The 16,389-nt window shown below is 43.7% G+C and overlaps 1 long non-coding RNA gene across 1 annotated transcript; it reads right to left on the reverse strand.

Moving 5' to 3' along the window:
- Nucleotides 1-396: 396 nt before the first annotated feature.
- On the reverse strand, nt 397-16,117 carry LOC116969770. Its single transcript, XR_004410919.1, has 3 exons — nt 16,085-16,117; nt 9,567-9,634; nt 397-462 (listed from the first exon to the last, which is right to left on the reverse strand). It is a non-coding gene; the product is annotated as an uncharacterized LOC116969770 (long non-coding RNA).
- Nucleotides 16,118-16,389: the final 272 nt, after the last annotated feature.

The following is a 16,389-nucleotide window of genomic DNA, read 5'->3' on the forward strand; positions in this document are numbered from 1 at the left end:
TTGGAACATTTCCTAGTTACTCATGTCAGCAAAAAGTACAAATCTGGACTGCATTCACTCATCAACAAAATGATGAAAATGGTTGTTGAAGTGGCATTGAGCAGCATCAACTGCAAACAACCTCCTCAGTAGTGCTCATTTGCACCACAGATCTCATTAAAGCCTGTCCCAACATGAACACAAGAGCAAAACTTGATGCAAGGCAACACCTGAACAAGTGAGGCATCAAGGAGGTATAAGAATACCAAACAAAAATGGAGTCTGGGAGAAAACCTCCCCATTAGCTTATCAAAGAGGAGGGATAAGCAATAAATGGAGCTTTGCGGCCAATGTTACATCAAATGTTTACGTTAAATAAAAACACTTACTTGCATGTTTGTCAGCGAGTGCGATGAGACTGCTCGAAATGTCCCGTCTCCGGTAGAAACACACACACTTTGCTTCCACGTTACCATTAACAGTCTGAAACAGTGAACAGCGAGGAGAGTCAGATCATGTACGTGTTGTACAGAAATAGTGAACACAGAGATCCCAAGGGCCAGACACATGCAGAAATGCTACGATATGGAATGTAGTGTGCCAGCTCGTCTGACTGATGTTTGCCTACCCACTGCCTCCTAAGTTCCAGACTCAATGCTCACTCCCCCCTCCCACCCCCAATCACCCTACCCTCACCTCCCGTGGGGTCGTCACCCCACCCTCACCTCAGGCGGGGGAACAGTCATCCCTCCACCACCTCACACCTGAGGCCCTGGTCACCGCTCAATCCTCACCAGGCCCGAGTCACCCCTCTCCCTCCTCACCCAGGAAACAGTTACCCCTCACCCTCCCCACTCAGGCCCAGTTCATCCCTCCCCCACCTCACCTGGGCCCTGGGTCACCCCCTCCCTTCATCGAAGATTCACTCCCTTCCTCACAAAACCACTTTGATGTCCTCTGTACATTTTGGCTCAATCTCGTTATCCCTTCCATTCCTGCCCCCCACATAAATTCATGTTCTAGAAGCAGAATTAGGCCATTCAGCCCATCAAGTCTACTCCACTATCTATCTTTCCCTCTCAACCCCATTCTCCTGCCCTCTCCCCATAATCCTTTACTAGGCAAGAATCTGTCAATCTCCACAGAATATCCACAGGCTCTACAGACTTCTGTGCCAATAAATTCCACAGATTCACCACTCTCTGACTGAAGAAATTCCTCAGCCCACTCTCCCAACCTGTCCAAGTCCTTCTGCAGAGTCCCTGCTTTCTCTACACTACCTATCTTCGTATCATCTGCAAACTTGGCCACAAAGCCTTCAATTCCCTCATCCAAATCATTAATATACATCCTGAAGAGTAGCGGCCACAGCACCAACCAGAAAAGGCCTCCTTTATTGCCATTCTTTGCCTTCTGCTATCCAGCAAACCTGCTATCCATGCTTGTATCAGCCCTCTGATATCATGGGCTCTTTAGCACAATCTTTTATGGCACCTTAACAAAGGCCACCTGAAAATCCTGGAAAACCACATCCACTGACTCTCCTTTGTCTATCCTGCTATTTAGTTCCTCAAAAAATTCCAACAGGCTTCTCAGACAAGATCTCCCTTTCACAAAACCATGCAGGCTTTGGCCTATTTTATCGTGTGCTTCTAAATATACAGAAACCTCATCCTTGGACTGTAAAATCTTACCAACCACTGAAGTCAGGCTAACTGGCCCATAGTTTCCACTCTTCCGCTTTGTTCCTTTCTTGTACAGCGGGGTAATATTTACAATTTTCCAATCATCTAGAACTACTGCTGACTCTAATGATTCGTGAAAGATCACAACTAATGTCTCCGCAATCTCTAAAGCCACCTGCGGTGCAGTCCAACAAGTCCAGGTGACATCCACCTTCAGACCTTCAGTTTCCCAAGCACCTTCTCCTTAGTAATCGGCACTCCACTAACTTCCACCCCCTGACTCTCTTGCATGTTGTTGGTGTCTTCCACTGTGAAGACTGATGCAAAAAACGTGTTCAATTCATTTGCCATTTCTTTATTCCTCATTATCATTGCTCCAGCATCATTTTCCAGCAGTCCAACATCCACTCTTGCCTCTTTTGTACTTTGTTTATACGTGAAAAACCTTTGCTATCCTCTTTTATAATATTGGGTTGCTTACTTTCATATCTTTTCTCCCCATATTGCCTTTTTGGTTCTGTTGTTTTTTTGTTTTTTTTAAGTTTCCCAATCCTCTGGCTTCCCGCTAATCTTTGCAGTGTTGTATGCCTTCTCTTTTAGTTTTATGCTGTCTTTGACTTCCCTTGTCAGCCACGGCCGCCTCATTTTCCCCCTAGAATCTCTTCTTCCTCCTTGGAATGAAAAGATCCTGCATCTTCTGAATTGTTCCCAGAAATTCCTGCCATTGCTGTTCCACCGTCATTCCTGCAAGGGTCCCTTTCCAATCAACTTTAGCCAGCTCCTCCATCATGCTTCTGTGGTCACCTTTGCTCAACAGTAATCCCGACACATCCGATTTTATCTTCTCCCTCTCAAATTGCAGGTTGAATTTTATCATATTATGGTCACTACCTCCTTGTGGTTCCTTTACCTGAAGCTCCCTAATCGAATCCGGTTCATTACACAATACCAAATCCAGAATTGCCTTTTCCCTGACAGGCTCAACTGTAAGCTACTCTAAGGAACTATCTCATAGGCACCCTACACTGGCTTTACCTTGCTCTAAACGTTATTCCCTTATCATGTATCTATATACTGTAAATGTCTCGATTGTAATCATGTATTGTCCTTCCACTGACTGGATAGCTTGCAACAAAAGCTTTTCACTGTACCTTCGTACATGTGACAATAAACTAAACTCAAATAAACAAATTCTCTCTCTTGAGGTGCAGTACCAATCTGATTTTCCCAGTCCAACTGCATATTGAAATCCCCCATGACCACTGTAGCATTGCCTTACTTGCATGCCATTGTATCTCCAGATGTACTTTGTACCCTTGGCAGTGACAGTGTGGCTCTACCTGTCAGATTCTGTCTCAATTTACACCTCTATTAATGTGGCGCATATACCTTATGAGCCCATGTCCACTTCCAATCCTGGCCAAACCTAAATTATTCTCTTCTCCCACTCTAAAGTCAAATAGTGCTGCTCATCTCCTCACCCTGTAGCAAGTATTCCCTCAACTATAGCAATTCCAATGCTGGCCAACTCTGAGATTCTTTGCAGGACTGTCCTCACTCAACATCAAGCTCCAACCACAGCAACTACACCTCATCTTGAAACAGGCGGACAGGTTAAAAACTCTCAGCTCCATCCAGCCTCTCACACTTCATTGAGATACTCTATGTATTTACAAAACTGTGATTTATTAAGCACTCACAATTTGGAAATAAAAGTGCGGGAATTTCTTCTTCAACCAATCTAGATGATGAGAAAATAACTATCTCCTGAAATTTCGGTGTGGGGAAGACAACCAAAGCAGCTGGAGGAAACCCACTTGGTCATAGGGAGAAAGTGCAAACACCACATTGACAGCACTGGAGGTCAGGATTGAACCTGTACCACTAGTGCTGGCTCTATTAGCTATGCTAATGTGCCACCCATTGACTGGCCATTCTGTGATGCAAGTCATCCTTGAGACTACAGTCTCAATGTACAACTTGTTTCGAACCTACCAACAGCTAACATACCATTGAATCTATTCAACAGCCATTCCCACCCCCTATGCAGTTGGACTCCTGACCTCACTCAACATCCAGAAGGGGCCAAGGAAAGAGCGTTCACGTCGCGGCCCTGTTTCAAACAATCTTTCCACCACCACGCACAAGAAGCACAAGAAGCGCAAGACAGACACCATTGTGCAGATGCCGAGAAGTGTGTTCAGCTCTGGCTGAACAACTTCTAATCTTGTGTGTGGACTCGATAAGAAGAAGAAGAACATCCAGAATGGCAGGTCTGAAGTTCCCTCTGTCCCTGACATCCAAGTGACAACAGGACACCCAAATACTTCGCAACTCCACCAACTACTGGACCCTCTCCTGCCTTATCTCCCCCCACCAATGACGTGCTGTCCAACCCTCTGCCTCCGCACAAGAATGTCCAAGTGTGTGCCACCCAGTCCCGAATGCAAGAGCCCAATCGTTCAGTTACTGAGGCAATAGAATTTGTGGCTAACTTCAGGGCCGGGCCTCATCAAAGGAAGAGCAGGTGGCATATTTTAAGTCCCAAAGTGCACCATTAATGGTCTTGCGATGCACAGAAAAATTTTGATGCACAGCAACAAGCAAATAAAATGTGTAACTATTCCAATTGTGGCCTGATCTAGATCTTGTACAAGAATAAAATAAAACACCGCTCCTTAAAACTAATGCCCTATGAATGTCCCTTGACACTTCAGCCTTCATTTAACAGCACTGCACAACTACCCTGATAAAAGCACACTTAAAAGCACAGTCTGAAGAAGGGTTTTGACCCGAAACGTTGCCTATTTCCTTCGCTCCTTAGATGCTGCCTCACCCGCTGAGTTTCTCCAGCATTTTTGTCTACCTTCGATTTTCCAGCATCTGCAGTTCCTTCTTAAACTTAAATGCACAAATCTCTTTTATTGCACTTTCCCACAAAAGGGTGTGGAAATACTGGGCATTCTTTTTTCCCCTCACATGCACATTGAACTTGTCCATGCGAACATAGTTTCCCAGTCCTAACACTCTGAAACTCTCTGAAACAAACTATTATATTTTGAGATATTATTGCAGGAAAATCCTATCCTTTAAAACTCACTTTTGTCTAGGACTTGCCAGCCAATCTCTCAATCTAACATAATATATTACCACTCACAATAATAATAATAATAAATTTTATTTATGGGTGCCTTTCAAGAGTCTCAAGGACACCTTACAAAAATTGAGCATGTAGAGGAAAAACATGTAAGGGGAATGAAATAAATAGTAGAGACATGACTAGTACACAAAGTAAAGACAGAATTCAATACAAAACACAGTATGAGGCAATTAATGCACAGATGAAAAGGGACGGGGACGTGGGGCTAAGGATAGGCAGAGATGAAGAGATGGGTCTTGAGGCGGGATTGGAAGATGGTGAGGGACACGGAATTGCGGATCAGTTGGGGGAGGGAGTTCCAGAGCCTGGGAGCTGCCCTGGAGAAGGCTCTGTCCCCAAAACTGCGGAGGTTGGACTTGTGGATGGAGAGGAGACCGGCTGATGTGGATCTGAGGGACCGTGAGGGTTGGTAGGGGGAGAGGAGGTCAGTGAGATATGGGGGGGGCCAGATGGTGGAGGGCTTTGTAGGTGAGGACCAGGATTTTGTAGGTGATCCGGTGGGAGATGGGAAGCCAGTGAAATTTTTTGAGGACTGGAGTGATGTGATGCCAGGATTTGGTGTGGGTGATGAGTCGGGCGGCTGCGTTCTGGACCAGTTGGAGTCGGTTGATGTAGGTGGAGCTGATGCTAAGGAGAAGTGAGTTGCAATAGTCCAGTCGGGAGGAGATGAAGGCATGGATGAGTCTTTCAGCAGCAGGCGGTGTGAGAGAGGGTCTGAGTTTGGCGATGTTGCGGAGATGAAAGAAGGAGGTTTTAATGACATGGCGGATGTGAGGCTCAAGGGAGAGGGTGGAATCAAAGATCACGCCAAGGTTGCGGGTTACAATCATATACAGTATCATAGACTCGTAGAGTCATACAGCATGGAAACAGGATCTTTAGCCCAACTTGCCCATGACGACAAATCCATGCTGGTCCCACCTGCTCGCATTTGGCCCACATCCTTTTAAACCTTTCCTATCTGTGTACCTTGCCAGAAGAGTTTTTTTCCCCGAAGGTCAATTGGTATCCCTTTGCAATTAACTTGCCAACTTAAAAAAAACAAAAATGCATTTGGACTTTAACAATGCCGCCCTTTATATGAAACAAGAGCGTCTATCCCCCAAATGGCCCTCTCTAACCACACTATCACATATATTGCATATGCAAACAAAGTGTTCAGGAAATTCTCAGCAGGCCAGGCCAAGGTCAACTGTGGCAAAAGAAGCAGAATCAATCATTTCAGGTGAATTACTATTTATCAGAGGTTAGAAAACTACTGCATCCTTCATGACATCTTCAGGTACCCATCCTATTTCTGATGCCAAACATATAGTCTTATTGTTGCTTGTGGTCTGTTTTGTCATGTTTTCTCACAGCCTGCTATACCTACATGTTTACTTTCAGTGACTAATGTAACAGGACACCCAGGTCTCGTTACACTTCCCTTTTTCTTAATCTGACACCATTCAGGTAATAATCTGATTTCTTGTTCTTGCCACCAAAGTGGATAACCTCATTTATCCACATTATACTGCATCTGCCCACTCACCCAACCTATCCAAGTCATCCTGCATCCTCATAGCATCCTCTTCACCGTTCACACTGCCACCCAGCTTTGTGTCATCTGCAAATTTGCTAATGTTACTTTTAATTCCTTCATCTAAATCATTTATATTGTAAATAGCTGCGGTCCCAGCACCGAGCTTTGCAGCACCCCTCTAGTCACTACCTGCCATTCTGAAAGGGACCCATTAATTCCTACTCTTTATTTTGGGTCTGCAAACCAATTTTCTATCCATGTCAATACCCTACCCCCAATACCATGTGCTCTAATTTTGCCCACTACTCTCCTGTGTGGGACCTTATCAAAGGCTTTCTGAAAGTCCAGGTACACTACATCCACTGGCTCTCCCTTATCCATTTTACTTGTTACATCCTCAAAAAATTCCAGAAGACTAGTCAAGCAAGATTTCCCCTTCATAAATCCATGCTGACTTGGACCGATCCTGTTACTGCTATCCAAATGAGCCGCTATTACATCTTTAATAATTTACCCCAGATCTTCCCCACCACTGACGCGGCAAACCGGTCTATAATTCTTTGCTTTCTCACTCCCTCCTTTCTTAAAAAATGGGATAACATTAGCTACCCTCCAATCCACAGGAACTGATCCAGTATCTATAGAACATTAGAAAATGATCACCAATGCGTCCACGATTTCTCGAGCCACCTCCTTGAGTACCCTGGGATGCAAACCATCAGGCCCTGGGGATTTATCAGCCTTCAGTCCCATCAGTCTACCCAACACCATTTTCTGCCTAATGTGGATTTCCTTCAGTTCCTCCGTCACCCTAGATCTTGTGTCCCCTAGTACATCTGGGAGATTGTTTGTGTCTTCCTTTGTGAAGAGAGAACCAAGGAACCTGTTCAACTCGTCTGCCATTTCCTTGTTCCCCATAATAAATTCACCTGTTTCTCCTTTATATTCTTGGCTAGCTTACCTTCGTACTTTTCTCCACATATTGCCATTTTAGTTACCTTCTGTTGTTCTTTAAAAGTCTCCCAATCCTCTGGCTTCCCGCTTATCTTTGCTATGTTATACGTCTTCTCTTTTATTTTTATACTGTCCTTGACTTCCCTTGTCAGCCACGGTCGCCTCTTACTCCCCTTAGAATCTTTTCTCTCTTTGGAATGAAATGATCCTGCATTATCTGGATTATTCCCAAAAATTCCTGCCATTACTGTTCCACCATCATCCCTGCTAGGATCCCTTTCCAGTCAACTTTGGCCAGCTCCTCCCTCATGCCTCCATAGTCCCCTTTGTCCAACTGCAATACTGACACTTCTGATTTTACCTTCTCCCTCTCAAATTGCAGATTAAATTTATCATATTATGGTCACTACCTTCTGATGGTTGCTTTACCTTGAGTTCCCTTATCAAATCCGGTTCATTAATGTCCTAAAATGCATCACTTTGTATTTGTCTGGGATAAGTCCTACCTGTCATTCCTTTGCTCACATTGCCAGTTGATCTATATCCTGCTGTAACCTTAGGCAACCTTCTTCACTGTGCACAATACCACCAATTCTGTTGTAAACATGCACCCAAACACCATGTAAACACTCAGCTAAATATGTTGTGGTCCTGCTTCACTGTCCACTTCCTTATTTAGTTACCCAATATACTTACCCAATTAAAGCTACTAGTTTTATTGAAGTCATTCAAAAGTGATGACTGATGTTGCAGTCTTGTTTTTGGTTTTGTTGTTGTTAGACGCAAATAACAGATTGAGCTACACAGAGCACCTTTTAATAAAGGCAGCAACGAGGATGAAACGTTGTTCTACCAGCAAGGTTGACGAGGTTGAAGTTAAACTTTGTATCGTGCTCTTTATATTGACTGTATATATCAACCATACACGTTGGATCCTGACTTCCAATGCAGTACATGGGAAATGTATGCAATCTCCATCACTGCACTGTCCTTCCTCCCCAATATGCCTGTTAATCTGTGACTGTCATTTTCCCTCGTGTTGGCAGGTGAATCAGTTGGGTAGGTGAGCGAGAAGCAGCTTTGGCCAAGAAAGTGGTGAAATAGGATTGTTTAGACTCCTCTTAAAGGCCTCAAGAGCCGAATAGCCTCCTCTATCGGAGAAAAAAGACAAGATATTCACTATCTCCATGTCCTTAAATCTAACAGCTGAAAGTTTGACATATCTTGGCCTAGTTTCTCACTGCTCTCGGTGGTTGAACTATCTAAAATAATTGCACCTCCAATCTTAATCACCCTTACCCAACAATACAGTAAAACCATTTGAACAGTACAGTGACACAGTTGGTAGAGGGTGCCTCTCAGCACCAGAGACCCGGATTCAATGCTGATCTCAGATGCTATCCAAGTTTGCACATTCTACCTGTGACCACGTGGGTTTCCTCGACTCCTCATGTATCTTCCCACATCCCAAAGACTAGCAGTTTGGTAAGTTAATTGATGCTGGTGTGTAGGTAAATTATAGACTCTGGGGAGAGCTGATGGCAATGTGATGATGAGAATTGAAAAAAGGGGATTAATGCAAATAGCTGTTTGATGATCAGTGCAGACTAGGTGGGTCAAAGCATATGTTTTGCAAGTTTCATCTCTATAACTCTGAATCTCTCTACTACACTGAAAATAAATCAGACGGAGAGTTAAATTAATAAGCACATGGTGAAGCACATAGACTATGAGATTCCAATAATCTGGTATTAATGACAGGATCCAACAGTATTGTCAAAGGGAAGACACTACATGATGGTTGCACTTCAGGTAGGAGATGCAAATCTGTTACAAGTGTTAAACGGTAAAACCCTTTGAAAATTTAGATATTTTGTAAGCCCTGAACTATAGATTGGTTCTTAGTTAAGTGCCCGTAAAAGGCCACAACAAGGATCCTTTGGTTTGACTGAAAAAAACATATAGTAAAGGGCTGAGGGCAGCATAGTGGTAGGGTTACTTCCTTACAGTGTCAGAGACCCAGGTTCGATCCTAACTACGAATGCTATCTGTACGGAGTTTATACCCTCTCCGGATGCTCCGGTTTCCTTCCACACTCCAAGACGTACAGGTTTGTAGGTTAACTGGCTTCAGTAAAAATTGTCTCAGGTGTGTAGGATAGTGTAATTGTACGGGGATCGCTGGTCATCGCATACTCGGTGGGTCGAAGGCCCCGTTTCCACACTGTACTTCTAAAGTCTAAAGGTTTCAATATGCAAGTGGTTACCTTGTTCAATTCCTCAATTCTCCTTATCAAGAATGGATTGCTTGAAGAGTTTTCAAAGAAGACGCAATCTAAAAAAAAATTAAAAAAATTAGTCTTACACAGGCAAAAACAACACCGTCAATTTGGACATTCAACTACACAATTAACTTGCAGACATTGAGCAATGGGGAGTCTCATGCTGGAATATTGTTCTGGACTGCCTGATGTGATGAGAAAAACCCTTTATTTTATTCCAGTGCCATATAGGAAGTCACATCAAAAGCATTGACCAATCGTGCTGTCACAGGTAGGACCAAAAACTGGGCTGAAGAAACATAATCACAACACGCAGTTGAGACAAACTTACTGAGTGATGGCTTTGCATTCAGCAAGTTTGACAAGATTTTTTAAATTGTCATTCCTTTTAAATTCCCCAAGGCTGAACGCAGTTGAAATTAGAGTCACAGGTCAAACAGCACGGAAACAGGCCCAACTTGTCCATGCTCATTGAGATGCCCAAGTTCCATTTGCCTGTGTTTGACCCATACCACTCATTTGAGCTTTTGACAGCACTGGGCCTGTACTCGCTGGAGTTTAGAAGGATGAGGGGACAATTTAAACTTACCGGATAGTGAAAGGCCTGGATAGAGTGGATGCAGAGAGGATGTTTCCACTAGTGGGAGAGCCTAGGACCAGAGGTCATAGTCTCAGAATTAAAGGACGTTCCTTTTGGAAGTAGATGAGGAGGAATTTCTTTAGTCAGAGGGTAGTGAATCTGTGGAATTAATTGCCAAGAAGGCTGTGGAGGCCAAGTTAATGGATATTTTTAAGGCAGAGATAGAAAGATTCTTGATTAGTATGGGTGTCAGGAGTTATGGGAAGAAGGCAGGAGAATGGGTTAGGAGGGAGAGATAGATCAGCCATGATTGAATGGTGGTGTAGACTTAATGGGCCGAATGGTCTATTTCTATTCCTATCACTTATGTACTTATTAAGTTTTCCTATCCATTCAGCAAATGTGTTCTGCAGCCAGATTGGTTTCAAGTTCATCACTCCAATGAACAACAAGAGGTTCTAATGCTGTTCATCTCTTGCTTACAATATACAAATGTTGTCCCAAATCGTACCATGCAGACAGAAAGGAAAAGAAGTGGTATTTCTTAAGTGTTCAAATTCCCGACCGAATGGAGATTAATGGGCCTGTCCCACTTAGGCGATTTTTTGGGTGACTACAGGCGACTGCCGCAAAATTTTCAACATGTTGAAAATTTTTCAACGACAGTGGGGACAAATTTTGCTGTTGTAGATTTTCTCAGGCATTGTCGTAGGTTGACGCCAGATGTCGTAGGTGAATTCCATTAAACCTAGTCCCTGGCAGTCGCCTAAGTGAGACAGGCCCATTAGGAAGGCCCAAAACACAAGAGAGGGGAAGGGCGAGGAGGACTGGTTTAGTGGGGTACGACCCGAATACTGGAATCCAGGACAGCAAGGCATCACCTGCTGTGTACAACACGAGGCAGATCCATTTACACACGTAATCTGGGCATGCCGCTCGTTTCACTGAGAAGGAGACTCTGAGTTCTAAACCTGCACCAGGGCTTAAAATAATTTTGTGGTCCAACAGTGCTGTTGTGTAATAAGAATAATGTTGATATCCAATACTGTGCTGAGGAAGTGCTGGATTTTTGGAGGTAGGTGGTGTTCAGCTGACCATAAGGATCCCGGCCCCGGCAGAAGCTGACAAATTCTTAAAGCAAAAGATTTGCACGGTTGAAAAACCATGAGACAATTTTTGGAATATTTCTGGATCCAGTGTTCTCTTAGGAAGATTGTTACCATTTTTTGGCAGGATTCTTGCTCTTCCAAGCGCTTTTTATCCTCAAAATGATGTGAACATTAATGCAACGTTAAAAAATGTCACCCGTGAGATTTTCATCTACACTAGTGTGAAAAACAATATTCTTTATTTTCTCACTTAACAACGACGTTTTAGTGACCGTTTCCCCCGGAACTTTCAAGGGTCAACAATCTAACTGCAAAGGGACACAAAATACTGGAGTAACTCAGCAGGACAGGCAGCATCTCTGGAGAGAAGGAATGAGTGGTGTTTCGGTCCGAGACCCTTCTTCAGCCTAGTTAGGGGAAAGGGAAATGAGAGATAAAGACAGTGATGTAGAGAGAGATATAGAACAAATGAATGAAAGGTACACAAAAAAGTAACGATGATAAAGGAAACAGCCATTGTTAGCTGTTTGCTAACAATGTTAGCTAAACCAGCATCTGCAGTTCCTTCCTACTCTAACTGCATTCTTTGTCCATACTGAGAGATTAACACAATCTCATAGATAATCTCAATTGGGTGTGGACCAAAGATCCTATAGCGAGCAAGATAGAGCACTCGACGAAAAAGACGTAGTGCGGTCATGGGCAGATTCATGGCCCCATTTCCATAACCGGCTTCCGTCTCCGCACCAAAGATCCCATAGGATACTAGTGCGGAGACGGAAGCCGGTTACGGAAACATCCTCGTAAAAATAAAAGTTATTTGGGAAAAATATTCTCCTCATTTTCAGAATTATAATTTATTAACACAAACTGTTCCCCCGCAACGCTGATTACACTGCGAGTCGGGTCGGGTTGGCTTACTGAAATGGATGAAAAAAAGGCCCACGTTCTGCTCCGTTGCGTATTACACGTCAGCCCATTGCATTTAGGAGTGGTCTATCTTGCTTGCTATAGGATCTTTGGTGTGGACTGCTTGGCCCCAGAGAGAGGAGCATGGTCTTTGTCTGTTGAATCTGCTGCTGATGTCTGTCACGTCCATATTAAGCTGCTTACTGCTACATTAAGGATTCCACCCAAACTCCATGCTCAGGGTGAAGTGACCTCTGCATAGGACCAAGTGAATCAGGCACAGGCATTTGATGGCACAGAATACTCAGGCATTCAGTCACAGCACTCATATCCTTACTGAGACTGTTTGGCAAAGTTTTGTCACAAGTATTCAGCTCCAGTACTGGTGAATAAACATTGCCGTCTTGATCAAGATCATACCTCCTGTGGGCACGATGATTACCAGACCGTCCAGGTCCCCTCTGATGCTCAGGGATCACTCTCTCACCTCTCTTCCATCTTTTCCACACCTGGAGTATTGTGTGCAGTTAAGGTCTCATAATTTTTAGGAAGGACATTCTTGCTATTGAGGGAGTGCAACGTAGGTTTACCAGGTTAATTCCCGGTATGACGGGACTGACATATGATGAAAGACTGGGTGGACTGGGCTTGTATTCACTGGAATTTAGAAGGATGAGAGGGCATCTTATAGAAACATATTAAATTCTTATGGGATTGGACAGGCTAGATGCAGGAAAAATGTTCCCCATGTTGGGGGAGTCCAGAACCAGGGGTCACAATTTAAGAATAAGGTGGAGGCCATTTAGGACTGCGATGAGGTAAAACTTTTTCACCCAGGGAGTTGTCAATCTGTGGAATTCTTTGCCACAGAAGGCAGTGGAGGCCAATTCACTGGATGTTTTCACGAGAGTTAGATTTTGCTCTTAAGGCTAACATAATCAAGGGATATGGGGAAAAAGCAAGAACGTGCTACCGATTTTGGATGATCAGCCATGATCATATTGAATGGTGGTGCTGGCTCGAACGGCCGAATGGCCTACTCCTGCACCTAGTTTCTATATTTCTCTGTTTTCGGCAGCGGCTCAACCCAGTAACAAGAAGAGTTGCAATGTGCCCTTTTAGAAACTGGCCACAGAAATCCTACCCATGAAGAACTGCATGAAGTTGCAACACAACAACAGGGGACATTGCACTGGAAGCACACTCCAAGTCTCAGCCCAGTAAAACAGAGAGAAACCCAGCCCTGCCTCACAATTCTTGCACTAAACGTTACTCCCTTAACATGTATCTCTACACTGGGAACGGCTCGATTGTAATCATGTATTGTCTTTCTGACTGGTTAGCACTCAGCGGATGTTTTTCACTGTACCTCGGTACACGTGACAATAAACTAAACTAAATTCGAGTTCTTGCTCTTTTGAGCCTTTCAGAAACATCATTAAATGTCACACAAAACTGCTTTACTGTCCAAGAAAAGTGTGGAGCAACGTCTAAGCTATAACTTCCCGTTCCTTTCAAGCTAACTAAAATCGTTTGAGAATAAGTGCTTGGAGCTTATGGCAAAAAGATCTAATTTAAAAAAAGATATATCTAATGCCACATGGCATTTAATATTTTTACAGTCATTAAAATTATTTAAATGAGGTAACCTTGCTACTACAAGGGAAAGTAGCAGCCAGTTGCTTGATAACTGCCGTCCATCAACATTCACTCCCTCTATCTCTAGTGTACAATGCCTTCAGCAGTGTGTGCCATCTCCTAACCCAGGCTACGCCAACATGGCCAGCAGCTGTATGGAAACACTACTTTGTACTTGCTTTTGAGATCTGTGCACACTGTGTGTGCTCGCAGAAGTCTGTGTTGTATGACTGCTTGTCAGTACATTGTCTTGTTTGTATGTGGAGCCACGTCAAAGAAGATTTTCTGTTGCGACAGACAATAAAGTTTTCTGAATCTGAATCTGAATCATCCCAGCCTGGAAATATTTTGCCTCTCCCTCAGTGCCATGGGGTCTAAATCTTGGAACTCCCTCCCCAATGGCAGTTTCACAGAAAGACAGCAGAGACGAAAAGGGCTCGCACCACCACCCTCTCAAGGGCAATTGGGAATGAATATGTGTAGGAAGGAACTGCAGATGCTGGTTTGAACCGAAGATAAACACAAAAAGCTGGAGTAACTCAGCGGGACAGGCAGCATCTCTGGAGAGAAGGAATTGGTGACGTTTCGGGTCGAGACCCTGCTTCAGACATGTCAGGGGAAAGGGAAATGAGAGATATAGACAACGATGTAGAGAGATAAAGAACAAAGAATGAAAGATATGTAAAAAAGTAACAATGATAAAGGAAATTGTATTGCCATCGTTAGCTGTTTGTTGGGTGAGAACAAGAATCTGGTGCGACAGATGGGAGAGGGATGGCGAGAGAAGGAATGCCAGGGTTATGAAGTTAGAGAAATCAATATTCATACCACTGGGCTGTAAACTGCCCAAGCAAAATATAAGATGCTGTTCCTCCAATTTGCATTTAGCCTCACTCTGACAATGGAGACAAAGGCGGAACGAGGTGGAGATGGGAAGATGTGACTAATGTTGGGATTTCGTTGGAGGTGGCAAAAATATCAGAGGATTATGTGTTGTATGCAACAGCTGATGGCGTGAAAGGCAAGGACTAGGGGGACTCTGTTGCGATTAGGGGGAGGGGGAGCAAGGGCATAGCTGTGGGGTACTGAGGAGACATGGGTGAGGGCCTCATTTATGATGGGAGAGGGGAACCCCCGTTCCTTAAAGAATGAGGATATCTCGGATGTCCTGGTATGGAACACGTCATCTTGGTCGCAGATACGGTGTAGACGGAGGAATTGGGAGTAGGGGATAGAGTCTTTGTAGGAAGCAGGGTGGGATGAAGTGTGGTCGAGGTAGTTGTGGGAGTCAGTGGGTTTGTATTAATGGGTAATTGCTAGCCTTGTGCTGACACCCAGTTCCCAAAAATGAATAAGAACAAAGCAAATTGACTACACTTAGACATTACACAGAACAGTAAGTTCAGTGTTTAAAATGATGGAGGCTCGGGCACTGAGTTAACACTCTGCTCGTCATCATTAAGTGACAAAGGCCTTAATCTTCACCTGAGAGGGCAGATACGATGCAAGATCTCACACAAAGGGGAGCACCAGTGAGTGCCATTTCACCCATGATCCCAGTAGTATCGCCTGAGGTCACTTTCTACAGGATGGGAACAGGTTTTTACCTGTCTTCTTTCCTAAAGCAAGGGTGTTGTCACTCAACCGCATAGCTGACACATAGAATGGAAACATCCAAGCTTCCCTTCGGGCTCTTCTTCACCGAGGACAATGCTAATCGAGGGAAACTTGAAGGTACGAGTTCCAATGAACTTCGCAGCTAAAACTCGCTGCATTTTCACCATTGTGTGATCAATTGGTGCAATAAAATGGCTTGTCCTGAAGCGATCGATCACCTTGGAATCTTATCAGCTGTCGAAAGCATTTGGCTCTCAATGCCATTGATTATTTACTGTTTCCACCACCGACCAGATAACCTTACTTTAATCTCCATAAATTAAACGACAATACGTTATCTACCACACTGCACGCATCACAGGGATGTACACTCTGTATAGACCATCCCTCTCCGCTACAAGCCCATTTCTCCCAATTCAAAATAATATAAATTTTTAATTCCCAAATTCCCATCCCACTACATTATTTATACTGAATTCAATTTCTTGAAAAAATCCAACCATGTACAACCAAGACTGCTATCACTTCCTTTCCACGCTGCTATCCGTCCCATTTCATCTCCAGTTCCCAAGCAAACACACATTCCCTCTATAATTCATCTTCCATACACAGACCTGTGCTGTTTTATTTCACTTTGTGATCTCACTTACATTTCAGAGCTCCTCCATTCTCTCTCTCTCTCTCTCAAACAGGCCTTAATTAGATAGTCACAGTCGCACCCAGCAGAATGAATGCACCTAACGCGAGAGACTGCTTTTGACACACTGAAAGGTTCAAGGCAGATTGGGACAAAGAAAATGACAAGGACACAAAGAAAAGTTAAATAAATGGCAGGTGAGATTTGTGTACAGATGAACAAATGTAAAGGTACATGAATACAGATAATGAATATTTACAGGATATGGTTCATAGTGTTAAATGACTAAAATAAGATTTTGAGGAGCCTAAAAAACTG

Source organism: Amblyraja radiata, unplaced genomic scaffold, assembly GCF_010909765.2.
Source record: "Amblyraja radiata isolate CabotCenter1 unplaced genomic scaffold, sAmbRad1.1.pri scaffold_1142_ctg1, whole genome shotgun sequence".
Taxonomy (NCBI): domain Eukaryota; kingdom Metazoa; phylum Chordata; class Chondrichthyes; order Rajiformes; family Rajidae; genus Amblyraja; species Amblyraja radiata.